We start from the raw sequence: 12,519 nt of genomic DNA, 5'->3' as shown, positions 1-12,519 counted from the left end.
GCCCCAAGAAGTGTATCTCTTGCAAGGAAAATTCACTCTTCTTGCCATTAATAACCAGCCTATGGTTCCTGAGTTCTACAAACACAATGGCCAAATGCCTTCTATGCTCTTCCTCAGTTTGTGAATGCACAATCATATCATCAAAGAATGTGCCCACAAACGCTCTATAAGGCCTGAAAATCCTGTCCATCATTCTGTTAAATGTAACAGGTGCATTTGTCAAACCAAAGGACATAACCAAGAACTCATACAACCCAAACGTGGTTCGGAATGCTGTCTTATGCACATCCTCGGGTCTAATACATATCTGATGGTACCCACTTTTCAAGTCAATGCGACTAAAAACTGTGGAGCCCTGTAAGCGGTCCAAAATGTCATCGATCCTCGGAATGGGGAATCGATTCTTGATGGTATTCTTGTTCAGCGCCATGTAATCAGTACACATGCGCCAAGAACCATCCTTCTTTTACACTAAGAGTACACGAGAGCAAAAGGGTGATGAGCTAGGCTGTATCAACCCTTTATTCAGAAGCTCCTCTACCTGACTCATAATTTCTTCTTGTTGGGTTGCACTAACACGGTACGGCGGTCTATTTGGTGGAGTATCAATGGCATGATCTTCTGGCCTCTCAAGAGGAAGTTCTCCTGGCAATGACTCAGAAAAACAATCTTGGAACCCACATAAGAAATCAGTCCTGTCCTTATCTAACATAGACAAATTAGACCCAATGATAGGAGTAACGGGTTCTGCATACCCTGGACAAGCCATGTTAGCCTCATATAACGGCCCCATCTCCTCTGCACGATTCCCCAATCGGCCAGCCAAATCCGGTGAAATATTGTTGGCTCTAGCACCTATGTCAAAGAATATCAAGGCATTCTGATCTCTCACTTTGCCCCATGCCTTGCACAACTCTGTCTCTTCACCACCTGGCTGTTCCCCAACGAGATCAGGAACTAACCCTGTAGAAGGTTTTGGTTTCTTTGACTTGGGCTCCCCTTTATTGTCAAAGTCCCTTTGGGACTTTCTCTTGGGACAATTAAATGACGTATGTCCCTCTTTTGTACAGTAAAAACATTTTCAAGCATCTCTCAAAGCCTGTCTTTCCTCAGAAGTTCTCTTGGGCATTGGCAACTTCTTATACCGCGTCTCTGAAGACCCTTTAGCATCACGCGAAGCATGCCCAAATTTTTCAGCTTTCTTGCTCGAGTTCTTACTGCCTTTAAACCCAGATGAACCTCCAGTGAGTAACGCATTAGCTGTCATAGCATTCTCTATCATCTGTGACATGTTCGTTACTCGAGTCTTGATACAATAATCACGCACCTCTTTGGGCAGCCCACAACAATACTTCTCTACTTGCTCAGACAAAGGCACTGCACGGTAAGAAGTCACTGGGAGTAAAGCTTCCCAAAACTTCTTGTTATAATCTTCCAAATTTTCACATTTTGAAGCATCCAACTTGTGCCATGCAGTCATAACATCCACCTCAAATGTAGATGTGAGCCATACGGAAGAGAAAACCTGTTTAAATTGTACCCAAGTAGTGGGTGCTATGCCCTGCAAAAGAAGAGTAGACCACCACTGCAATGCATTGCCTTTGAGAAAAGTGGCAGCTTTCCTCACCTTAGAGGACTCCATGTAATTACCACCAGAAAAAGCAGCATCAAACTGCTGTAAAAAGATAAGTGCTTTTAATTTATCTTTGGCTCCACTGAATGTATCAAATTTCACAGCAGCTCCCCCTTCCTTGTAATCTTTCGCCTTTCCCATAGGCGTTAGATTATCATATGGAAGTGGCTTCGCAAGATTGTTGCCCCCAACATTCATGCCCATCATAGGGTCAACATTACCCATTCCCACACCTGGCATGCCATACATTCCAGCCATGTTTCCAAACATACCATTATGCATACCGGGCTGCATGCCACCATACATATTTGCTTGCATTCCAAGTTGCATGCTCCCAAACATGTTTCCTTGCATTCCGGACTGCATACCACCATACATATTCCCCTGCATTCCAGGCTGAAAATTAGCTCCAAAAGTCCCTGGCATACCCATGCCTCCCTGAGGATAACCCCCAGTCATAGATTGGAACACCGAGCCACCACCAAAATAACCTGGATGCATAGTCTGCTGAGGAATAGATGGCTGTCCAAAGAAGGAACTCTGTGAATTAGCACCATAAGCATGCTGCATGTTCGGAAACTGTCCAAAAGATGGATCCTGTGGGAAGGCACCACTATGACCCTGAGGAAGGTTCTTAGAACGCACCTTCTTCTTCTTCTTTTCAGGCTCTGTACGATAAATGTACTGGTCTTCTGTATCAGACATGTTGCTGAATTTTTCAGCGATGACTTTCCTTGAGTCAACCACGAGCTCACCCCCTTAAGAAAGTTGATGATAGGTCCCGGGGACGGAACCTTGAAACCGGCCTCTGGTAGAAACCAAAGTGCGGTAGACTAGCAGTCACCCTTCCACTTGTAGTCCAGATATGGAAACAAATTTGATTGGAGCTAGAGTGCCCCAAATCTGAAATAAAACCGACACCTGTTGGCCCCAAAGCTTGGCGCCCCTTGCGGTATTTCTTTATTCAATTTCAAAAATATGTAAGGCTGAGTGCAACAAAACCAGCCAAGAGAATACACTTGTATGTCCAATCTAGCAACCCACAATACCTCTTAGCACAGAGGATTCACACACACAGATCTGTGTCTCAAAACATCACTCTATGCTTCCCTCTGATCAGCCAAGACCATTCAGGAGGACAGCCTTGAGCATACATCTGGCATATCTCATGCACATGATTCCACAACTCAGCACAAACATACATTCACTGTCCAATCTCTGTTTCCATCCTTTTCAATCTGCCATACCCCTCCTCTCACAAGGGGCCAGATAGCACAACTCTGCAGCAGACATAAGCCAATGGAAAGAAAGACAGATGAACAAGTTCAGAGCTTACCAAGTCAGTGCGTGATTCTGCACCCGTGGAACAGTTCTTACCAGTCTGCACTTGACAACGACTGTCTGTACTCTTTCCCCTGCAATCACTTGACTACTGCACCAACCAAGCTCTGGAAAAGCTCTGCCTGCAACTGAAGATGCTGTACCCATCCGTACAGGTCAGTAATTCAACACTGTACCTGTCCGTACAGCCTCTGCACACCTGACTAAATTTGTCCGTACAGCCTCTGCACACCTGACTAAATTTGTCCGTACAGAACTGTACGGACTGTGCTACTGTCGCTTGAGTCTACTGATGCGCCTCCTGTACTCGATTGTACCTGATGGTACAGTTCTGTACCTGCAGCACAGCCGCCTATCAACAGGCATACAGCCACCTGTACCTGTTGTCCGTACGATTGTACCTGCAGTACAGCCTCTGTCAGTACCCACAACACCGCCTGTACCTGCTCAGCCTCTGTCAGCGCCGCCTGTACCAGCAGAGCCTGCAGCAGCAGAGAAAACAGCCGCTGACCTGAAGCACAGTACCTGCTGTCGTACAACTCTGTACGACCTGCACACGTGGACTGTACGGGCAGGTTTGCACAGAAAACAGCAGCAAAAACCACAGCCAGCAGTCGACCAGCTTCTTTTCTCCTTCTCCACGCTTGAGCCTACACGACTCCCCAAAAGCTAGAGAGAGAGAGAGAAGTGAGAGAGGCATGCAACTCCAAAAGTGGAGTGGCCTCTCTCCAAAAATGTCCTAGGGCCCCAACTTTAATAAACATTAAAGTTCCCTACGGGCCACTAAGGCCTAGGGGCAACCATACATAAAACATTAAAATATTAATGTTTTATGTATTAATATTAAAGTTCCCTACGGGCCACTAAGGCCTAGGGGCAACCATACATAAAACATTAAAATATTAATGTTCTAGTTCCCCCCTTCACACCTGGAGATGTCCATACATTCTCTCTGTCCGGGCACCCCAAATGTGAATCATTTAATATTTTTGCTCAGCAACCACCATGCCCACACTTGTGCTATTCAATTTTCACAGGGCCATGACAGGATGTCATGTGCATGATCAATGCCATGGACAAACTTCAGACGCTGATCCAGAAAAGGCAGCCAGATGAAGACTTTGAAGAACCAGAAGTGGAGCACAAGAGGACAAAGGTGGATTTAGAGCAAGGCCTGGAGGGGTCTCTAGACCATGCGTTAGGAGCCAGATCAGGGGGGTCGGCTGAACCACCATTGGTCAGCTGAAACGGAGGAAGGCTGCAGCCGGCGCATCTTAATCAAGGGAATATTCTGGTCGGGCAGCGCTGAAAAGGAAGTTGTGGACTGTGGACTGGCCGACCGGCAGTCGGCCAGTTGGCCAAGCTTGGAGAGGTCCTATAAAAAGGGACCATGTGCTCATTGTTAAGGCATTCAACCCTCTAGGGGTTTGGGTCAGTAAGAGTCCCATAGGGGGACAGTTTTGGGTGTTAATCACCTTTTATTCAAGGCAGCCTAGGGCTGTGTGTGAGAGTACCTTTTTGTACTATAGCAATATACTGAATTTCCAGCATATCTCTCTCTCTCTCTCCTCTCTCTCTATATCTGCGTTTGCATCAGCATGTTGCCAAGAGTGTTTAGGGCTGAAAGAAGACTCTCAGAGCTTCCGCGTGTTACAACCAAGGTATAGGTGCATACAGCACCAGATTTTCCACAAAGCATCAGCACAAATCTTGCCTAGATAACTATCCAGTGCCAAGATACAAACACGGCACCAAAAGCCATCCGAAAAACTGTCTCAAGACAGTCCCCATGAAACAGCCCAGTGCAAAGGCACAAATCAGCCAGTACAGAGGCCCAAAACAGAGCCATAAATCAGCCCCAAAACAGAGCCACAAATCAGCCCCAAAACAGTCCCAAATCTGCCCAGAAATGAGTCGACCAGCCCTGTCAGGCTCTGGGAGAAAGCGACCAGCCATCTGACTGCCCTGTAAGAAGTCGGCCCGGCTGCCCTGGAAGAAGTCAACCAGCTCTATGGCTGTCCTGGAAGGAGTCAAGCAGCTGTGTAGGAGGTAGGGAGCAAGTCAGCTCTAGTAGAGGAGAGAGAGATGCTCATGCTGCCAACCCCTTTTTAATGAATCAACTAGCTATATTTGCAGCACTTTTCCCTTTTTGCCCAAAATAGGTAAACTTGCCCAAAAATATCAACTTTATGCTTTTTCTTGGCTTGTACTCCAAGTCTGAGCCCAAAATATCAACTTTATGCTTTTCTTGGCTTGTACTCCAAGTTTTAGCCCAAATTATCAACTTTTGTGCTTTTCCCAAGCTTGTTGGCCAAGTTTCAAGTAGACGCCTCCTTTTGTCCACCCGTGGATGCCCAAGTCCACCCCATCTTTAATGATCTGTGAACACACCGACTTATAAACATTATAAGTCACTTTGATGAATAAAATCCCATGCTACTCTTGTCGTGTGGCCATCTTTCAGGCCAAACTTTGCCGATAGATGCTTCAGCTTTCTTTTGTGGAAAAATCCCCGTTCACACCTTGGTTCCGCTCAGTGTGAAAAACATTGGTCAAGCCTGGTGAAGGGACCAAATGGTGACATCCTATTTCTGCCAATGGAAGCTTAGCTTCTAGTGAGGCACCTAGAAGATTGCCACAGCTCCGCTACACCACACACACGTCAGTCCATGAAGCAACCTAAGACAAGTAAATTCAATTTGGATTTAATCACAATAATTAGCCTTAATTACTTTGTTAATTTTCACAATTGAGAGTGCAAGGTGTTGCTATACCATGCTAAAGCATTATCGATCAAAACCCCCTTGTTTGGAAACCCTATTTTTTTTCTCGGGTATTATCTGTAAGGAATTGGACATTAGCATTGAAAACCCTCCTCTATTAAGACCTTCCTAGATTCATGACATATCATGCCTATCTAAATGTTGATTGAAAAATTCAATGGGAAAAATTTCCACACCTAGCAGACTAAGCTGAAGTTTAGTCCTATGAAGAAAGGCCTTTGGCCTTTCATTAAAGGGAAAGAGAAGATGTCCGAAAATGAAGCAACAACTCAAAAAGCATGGAAGCTAAGAAATCAAACAGCCTTTGGGCCTCATAGCCCTAGGACTCTTTGATAATTTTATACGCCATGTTGCACATCTCCCAACCTCTAAGCATATGAAAAGCTGCACAAGCTTTTTGAGACTTACGCAATAAACTCTAAAGTTTCTTTGTAGATAGAGTTCTATGGTCTTGTAATGCAACCACATGAGACCTTTGATGCTCATTTGAATAGGATGAAGTCCTTAATGAACCAACTTGCAAGTCTTAATGTGACCCTAGGAGTGCTCATAAAGTTTATGCCTAAAGAGCTTTACAAGAACCTCATCACCACACTAAAGAACCTATCAAACCTTACCTTGGAAGGGATCATATGTCGGCATGAGCAACGGAAATGAGACTGAACACAGTAGAAAACGCAGAAGTGTTGTACAAGAGATAAGCACTGGAAACTCTGCTATATACACTAGATATCCGGTACAACTCGAGGGGGGGGGGGGGGGGGGGGAGCAGTGGTATATATATGGCTTGGGGCTGCCAGTTGGCCAAGTGCAAAATAGGCCGACAGTCCCATCACATGCCCACGACTAGGCCTACTAGGCTAGGCCTAGTCAGCCAGGAGATGGCCTGGTCGGCTAGCCCCTGACCAGCAACACCTGGTCGGCCAGCCCCTCATCGGGCCCCTTCTAGCCAGCCACCTCCTACATCCAACCATAGAAAGAAAAGAACAACCCCCCTCACGACCTACAAAACTGGGAATGGACAATGGAGAAAAATGTAGAAACCTCCCACGGGTGGACACACCCACATCAATGGCCCTCACTCCCTACAATGTAATATGGTACAAACAGGAGATGACTGTTAACAGCCCCTCTCAGCTCCTGGATGTGAAACCAACCCCAGTGAGCTGAAGTGCTGACGGAGATTCTGCTGAGGTAGAGACTTCGTGAAGAGGTCTGCCGCATTGTCTTCCGTCGAACAAAAAACTAGCAAGATACACCAGCCAAAATCTTCTCTCGAACAAAGTGATATTGTATCTCTATATGCTTGGTCTGGGCATGGAAGACTGGGTTCGGAGCAATAGCTATACAGCTCTGGTTGTCACACTAGATGACCGTGGGTTCCTTCTATGGAGACCAAATCTCGCCAAGGTAACCTCCGCAGCCACACCACCTCGCAAGCAGCACCACAAGCAACCTGATACTCTGCCTCAGTGGAAGACAAGGTAATAGTTGGCTACCTCTTTCTGCTCCAAGAAATCGCTCCTGAACCAAGGGTAAAGCCATATCCTAGAGTAGATCTCCTTGTGTCTGGATCTCCTCCCCAGTCAGAGTCACTCCAACCACGGAGATTGACTCAGTCCTTCGTTCCCCCCTCCAGTGTTATAAAAGAGTCCAAGATCCTTCGTACCCTACAGATACCGCAAGATCTGCAATCCTACATCCCAATGAGTCTTCAAAGGTGTATGCATAAATGGGCTCAACAGCCCCATCGGAAAACTCAAGTACAATCTAGTGTTCAGCAACCAAATCAATGAACCAACAATCTTCCGATACAAGGAGACACCAACCTGCTCACAAGGATCATGTACAGTAAGTTTGGTATTCGGGTCCATCGGAGATGAAATAGGCTTGCAGTTCTCCATCGCAAAGGTCTCGAGCAACTCATGAACATACCGCTGTTGAGAAACAAAGAACCCCCTCTGGGTCTGCCAAATCTCCAATCCCAAAAAGAAATGAAGCCTGCCTACATCCGTCATCTCAAAACTCCTCTGACAAAGCAGCCTTCATCACAGCTATGTGCTCCACATGACCGCCAGTGAGAATAAGATCATCCACATACAGGATAATCAATGTGACCACACCACGTTCCCGAAAGAGATACAAGTTTGGATCTACAACTGATCTCTAGAAACCCTTTCTTAGAAAGAAAGAGTCAATCAGCCCTGGGAGCCTATTTAAGACCATACAAGGTCTTCCGTAACCTGTAAACCATACCTTTTTCCGCAAGATTGATCATTATGAATGTTATGATAACTTGGATTGGCAGATCTAGTGGCAAACAAAGGGAGATTCGTTGGCTCGTTATTTGGTACAAATTGGCGAAATGAAAGAGTCTATTAGAATTATTCAACAAGCATTGAAACTACTTCCAGGAGGTCCATTTGAGAATTTGGAAGGTCAACGCTTCAGCCAGCAACAAGGAGAAGCAGAATGTAATGATTTCAATGATCAATTTGTTGGCAAGAAATCCTCTCCCACTCTTAAGTTACCTAAGTAGGAACATTATGTAAGAGTAGAAGCTCCCAAAGGAGAATTAGGAGTTTTTTTTATTGGACGTAATGCTGTCAGTAGTAAAAAAGCAAACGAAGATTAATCCATGCTTAAGAATGGGAAACGTTCCCGTGATCCCGGAATCTCAAAGCCTGGAGGTTACTCAACATACACCTCCTCCTGCAAGTCACCATTCAAGAATGCAGATTTCACATCTGTCTGATACACCTGCCACTACTGAGAAGACGCAAAGGCAAGAACTGTCCGAATCATGGTCATCCTAGCTGTCGGTGCAAAAGTGTCCCCATAGTCGATGCCTGGCCGCTAAGCATAAACCTTAGCCACAAGTCTGGCCTTGTGCTTGTCCACGGAACCATCGGACGTATACTTGGTCTTGTAGACCCATGTGACACCAATGATTGACCGTTAACCAACTCCCAAATATTCTTCTATGGCTTCATGAGCCATCCACTATCTAGTCACGAAAAGCCCACTGCAGCACGTCCACATTCAAGTAGCCAAAACGGAATGCCACAAATCACCAAGCTGAGTACCTATAAGAGAAGAGAGTGCTGAGAGCCTGTAAATCCCATTTTCCACTCCGCCTTCCCAAACAACCTGGCCCATTGCTTTGTCCCGGATAGCAACAAAATGCTCATCAAACTCCACCCACATGCTAGTCTTACAAACCTCATGTAACCATTTGGTCCTCCATGCTCTTTTCACATGATAGAACTCATGCCCAGACACATGGAAACAAGGTTCCTAAAGTTGGAATTGGAAAAAGCACTCGTCTAGGTCAAAAAGCAAGAAAAAGCAAAAGTCAAACTTGTTGACCAAAATGCTGAGGGCACCATTGGAAAGAGGGCATCAAACTGAGTCAAAAAGCTAAAAGCCGCTTTTTAAAAACACAGCTCCACGGCCAAAAAGCAAGGCTCTAAAGTTGTAAAAGCATAAATCAAGAACTTTGACTATTATTAATCGCAAAAGCAAGGAGACAAAGCAAAAGCAAGAAAATAAATCAAAAGCCAAGTGGAAAAAGGCAAAAGCAAAGCGTGGTAAAAAGCAGGCACCCCCTCAAGTATTTAAAGAAGCATGCACCCTCTCGGTGGATCATAGAAGAACTCTTGGAGAACTTATAGAAGACTTGTGGAGAACTTTGAGAGAGAAGTTGTGAAGACTCATCATCAACTTCTCCTTCTTCCTCACGCCTCCTAACTCGGCCACCTCAGCCAACGGCCACTACCCTTGCAGCGCCATCTTCCGCCGCTGCACCGCCCCTGCAGCCGCCACTGCTCCCCCACCCTGCGCCGCTGCTTTGAGAAGTCAGCCGCCGCTTCCCGCCAGTTGCACCGTCCTGCTGCTTCTTCCCGTGCGCAACCACTACCTGTGCGCTAACTCCGCCTTCTTGTGCAGCCGCCTGCGTTGCAGCTGAGCCACCCTGTGAACACGACGTTTCTGCATGCAGCAGCACTCCCTCTATTTGCAGCTGCGCCACCTACTCGCCAGTTTTCTGCCCTGAGCACAGGCTGCAGCGACCTACCCAACAGAACCTCCTGCATATTGCCGCCGCCTACCCACCTCAGCCTGCAGAACCTGAATCCGTCTTGTGTGCCATCTCCTTGTGCTCTTTTAAGACATTGCCAGAAACCAGCACTTACCAGTTTTCTAGAACCCTTACAAAGGAGGGGATTTCCTTGTGGAGATACATACCCATTTTGGTGTGAAGCTTTTGGGATTACCTTGTCCGGATTGGATTGAGAACAAAGAGCTTTTGTGGATATTTGGGAACATCAAACATTGGATTTCAGTACTAGCCCGGTGTAAGACTCTTGTGGGTCATCCTCATGGTGAGCTCGGCATCAGTTTTCTTGTGCCTCAACATCGATCTTGGCCCAACTTTGACATTGACACTTTTGTTTGATATTGTATTCATTTGTTTGATCTTGGCCCAACTTTGACATTGACACTTTTGTTTGATATTGTATTCATTTGTTGTATTGGTCCTGGCTTGGAAAAGCACATGGATTGTTCCTGAAATAAATTCCTGAAGAGGGGGCGGGGCCTGTTCCCCACTCAACGTGGTGTACCGTGTGAAACCCCTGTTCCCATCTCTCTCCCCCTTCTCTCTCTCTATCTTTAGTTCTCATACACGTGGTTGCATCTGTCACTGCACGCTCCATTGGGCTTACACCTCATGCATTGACAAAAGATGAAAACCAAGAGATGGTACATAAAGAAGCTAGGAGGAATGCTTCCCCCCTCTGCCATTGCGAACGATCTCCAACCTACCGTCACTGTGAATCGGGATAGTGAACTTGTCACCAATAAAGATGTGACACGAAGATCCTATAACAACTCTCAAGAAGAAGTCATGTGCTTGGAAGCACCACTGTCTTGAATCCACTCTTCAGTACCCCCAACGGTGAGACCAACCGCCTCCCTACTCAAAGAAGATGAAGCTCCGGTGTCCATAATCTCCAAGTGCACAAAAGCTGGAGTCTTTGCGGTTGCAACAGCTCAGGAATCAACACCTTTCTCGGTGCTCCGTTGAGGACATTTCCTCCAATAATGACCTTTCCGGCCACAATGGTTATAGGTTCGCTCGGCCTTCAAAGCATCACGCTCTGAGTCGCGCTTCTTCTCAGAAGACTTTGACTATGAAGACTTCCCTTTGCCCTTGTTGTTGTTGTTGTTGTTGCGGCCTTTCGACTGCTAGCCAGTCAAAGCCTCACAACCTCCACCCTATGGAGGGTTCAAAAACCACTCTTCCTGGTCCAAAACCATCGGCACAAGCTCCTCCCATGTAATGGTGCTGAGCCTCCCACTGGTGATCAAACAAGAATAGAAAGCTCAGTATTGAGGGGATAGATGAGACAACAAGGTGATGCCATTTCCTCTAATGATATCTCCTTCCCAGCCTGAAGAACCTCATGTTGAAGAGCTTGGAGTTTATTGATGTGCTCTCGCATCATCTGTCACGTGCACACCAGTCAGGTGTATAGTGACATGGCATCATTTTATGGCATCATTAGCATCATCCAGTTCATCAGGTATTTTACAAGCATTTAGTCATGATTTAGTCAGGCATATATGAGGGTGTTTTATCACCAAAATCAGCATGACATCATGATGAGGCAGCCGACTACCATTTATGGTATTTTATGGATTTATGAGCATTTTATGTACTGGCCGACTGCAGCCCATCTGGCCAACCAGCCCTCTCACCCTTATATATTCAGGCGCCTCTGCATTCAGTCATCATAAGCCCATCAATGAAGCGCATCCTTATTTGGATCATCAGCGTTTCAGGCTCATCATCAGCAGCAGTTAACGCATCATCATCAGCAGCATAACCAGCAAACGCATCATCCTCAGCATTATCATCAGCAAACGCAGTCAGTTCAGCCCAACAAGTCTGCGTTTCATCATCCCATCAGCATTCAGCATCTGTTCCAAAGCCTCCCTTCAGTGTTTCCTTCCCAGGAGACAAGAGAAAGAGTGGACAGCAATTCATCCTTCATATTCAGCATATAGGCAGCATATTCAGCAGTACAAATCCATTTGGATCTCATTGTAACATCATTCATTCATCTAATATAGCTGCATTGCATTGACACATATCTGTTTGTCTCTTAAACATCATTAAGTGCAGTTTAGTCAGACTAAGGTTGTGATTACTACGGTCATAAGCTCCCACATATCACATTGGTATCAGATTCAGATAGTCCACACACACCGTATCCTAGCGTGGGGGCATCCTTGGATGGTTAGATTGCGTTCCGGCACGACCACCGACTTCAGCATCATGTCTACAGGAGAGAGTACTCATCAGCCGGAAGACGTCTCCCCCGAAGGAGACCTCGTTCTTCCGCCTACAGCAGACACCATAGCTCTTCTTAGAGCTCAGAACCAGCTACTCATGGAGCGTCTCCAACTCTTGGAGGCAGCAGCAGCACGTCCTTCTACACCTCCAGCAGCACCCGACTACATCTCCCTCTTCTTTCAGATGGAACAACAAAGGAGAGAGGACGAGGCCCGAAGGAGAAGAGAAAAAGAAGAAAGACGGGACTATGAGGAAGCCCAACGCAGGATCGACGAAGACCGGCGTCAGGCTGAACTCGCCGCTCGGGAACACCAACGTGAGCTTGATCGAGAACGTATGTTACTCGAACACCAACGGGAAAAGGAGGCCATACACTTGAGGTATCAGCAGCTCTCCTCAGTCTC

At 46.3% G+C, this 12,519-nt stretch overlaps 1 protein-coding gene across 1 annotated transcript in view; it reads right to left on the bottom strand.

Annotated features, from left to right (window-relative positions):
- The window catches only part of LOC147603963 (uncharacterized), an 82,772-nt gene that overhangs the window by 55,884 nt on the left and 14,369 nt on the right, over nucleotides 1–12,519 (bottom strand). The gene's annotated exons all lie outside the window — the stretch shown is intronic.

This window comes from Cibotium barometz, chromosome 63 (genome assembly GCF_041138505.1).
Source record: "Cibotium barometz isolate CiBa-2024 chromosome 63, ASM4113850v1, whole genome shotgun sequence".
Taxonomy (NCBI): domain Eukaryota; kingdom Viridiplantae; phylum Streptophyta; class Polypodiopsida; order Cyatheales; family Cibotiaceae; genus Cibotium; species Cibotium barometz.
The sequence above is the reverse complement of the archived record's forward strand: the minus strand, read 5'-3'. Positions and strand labels throughout refer to the sequence as shown.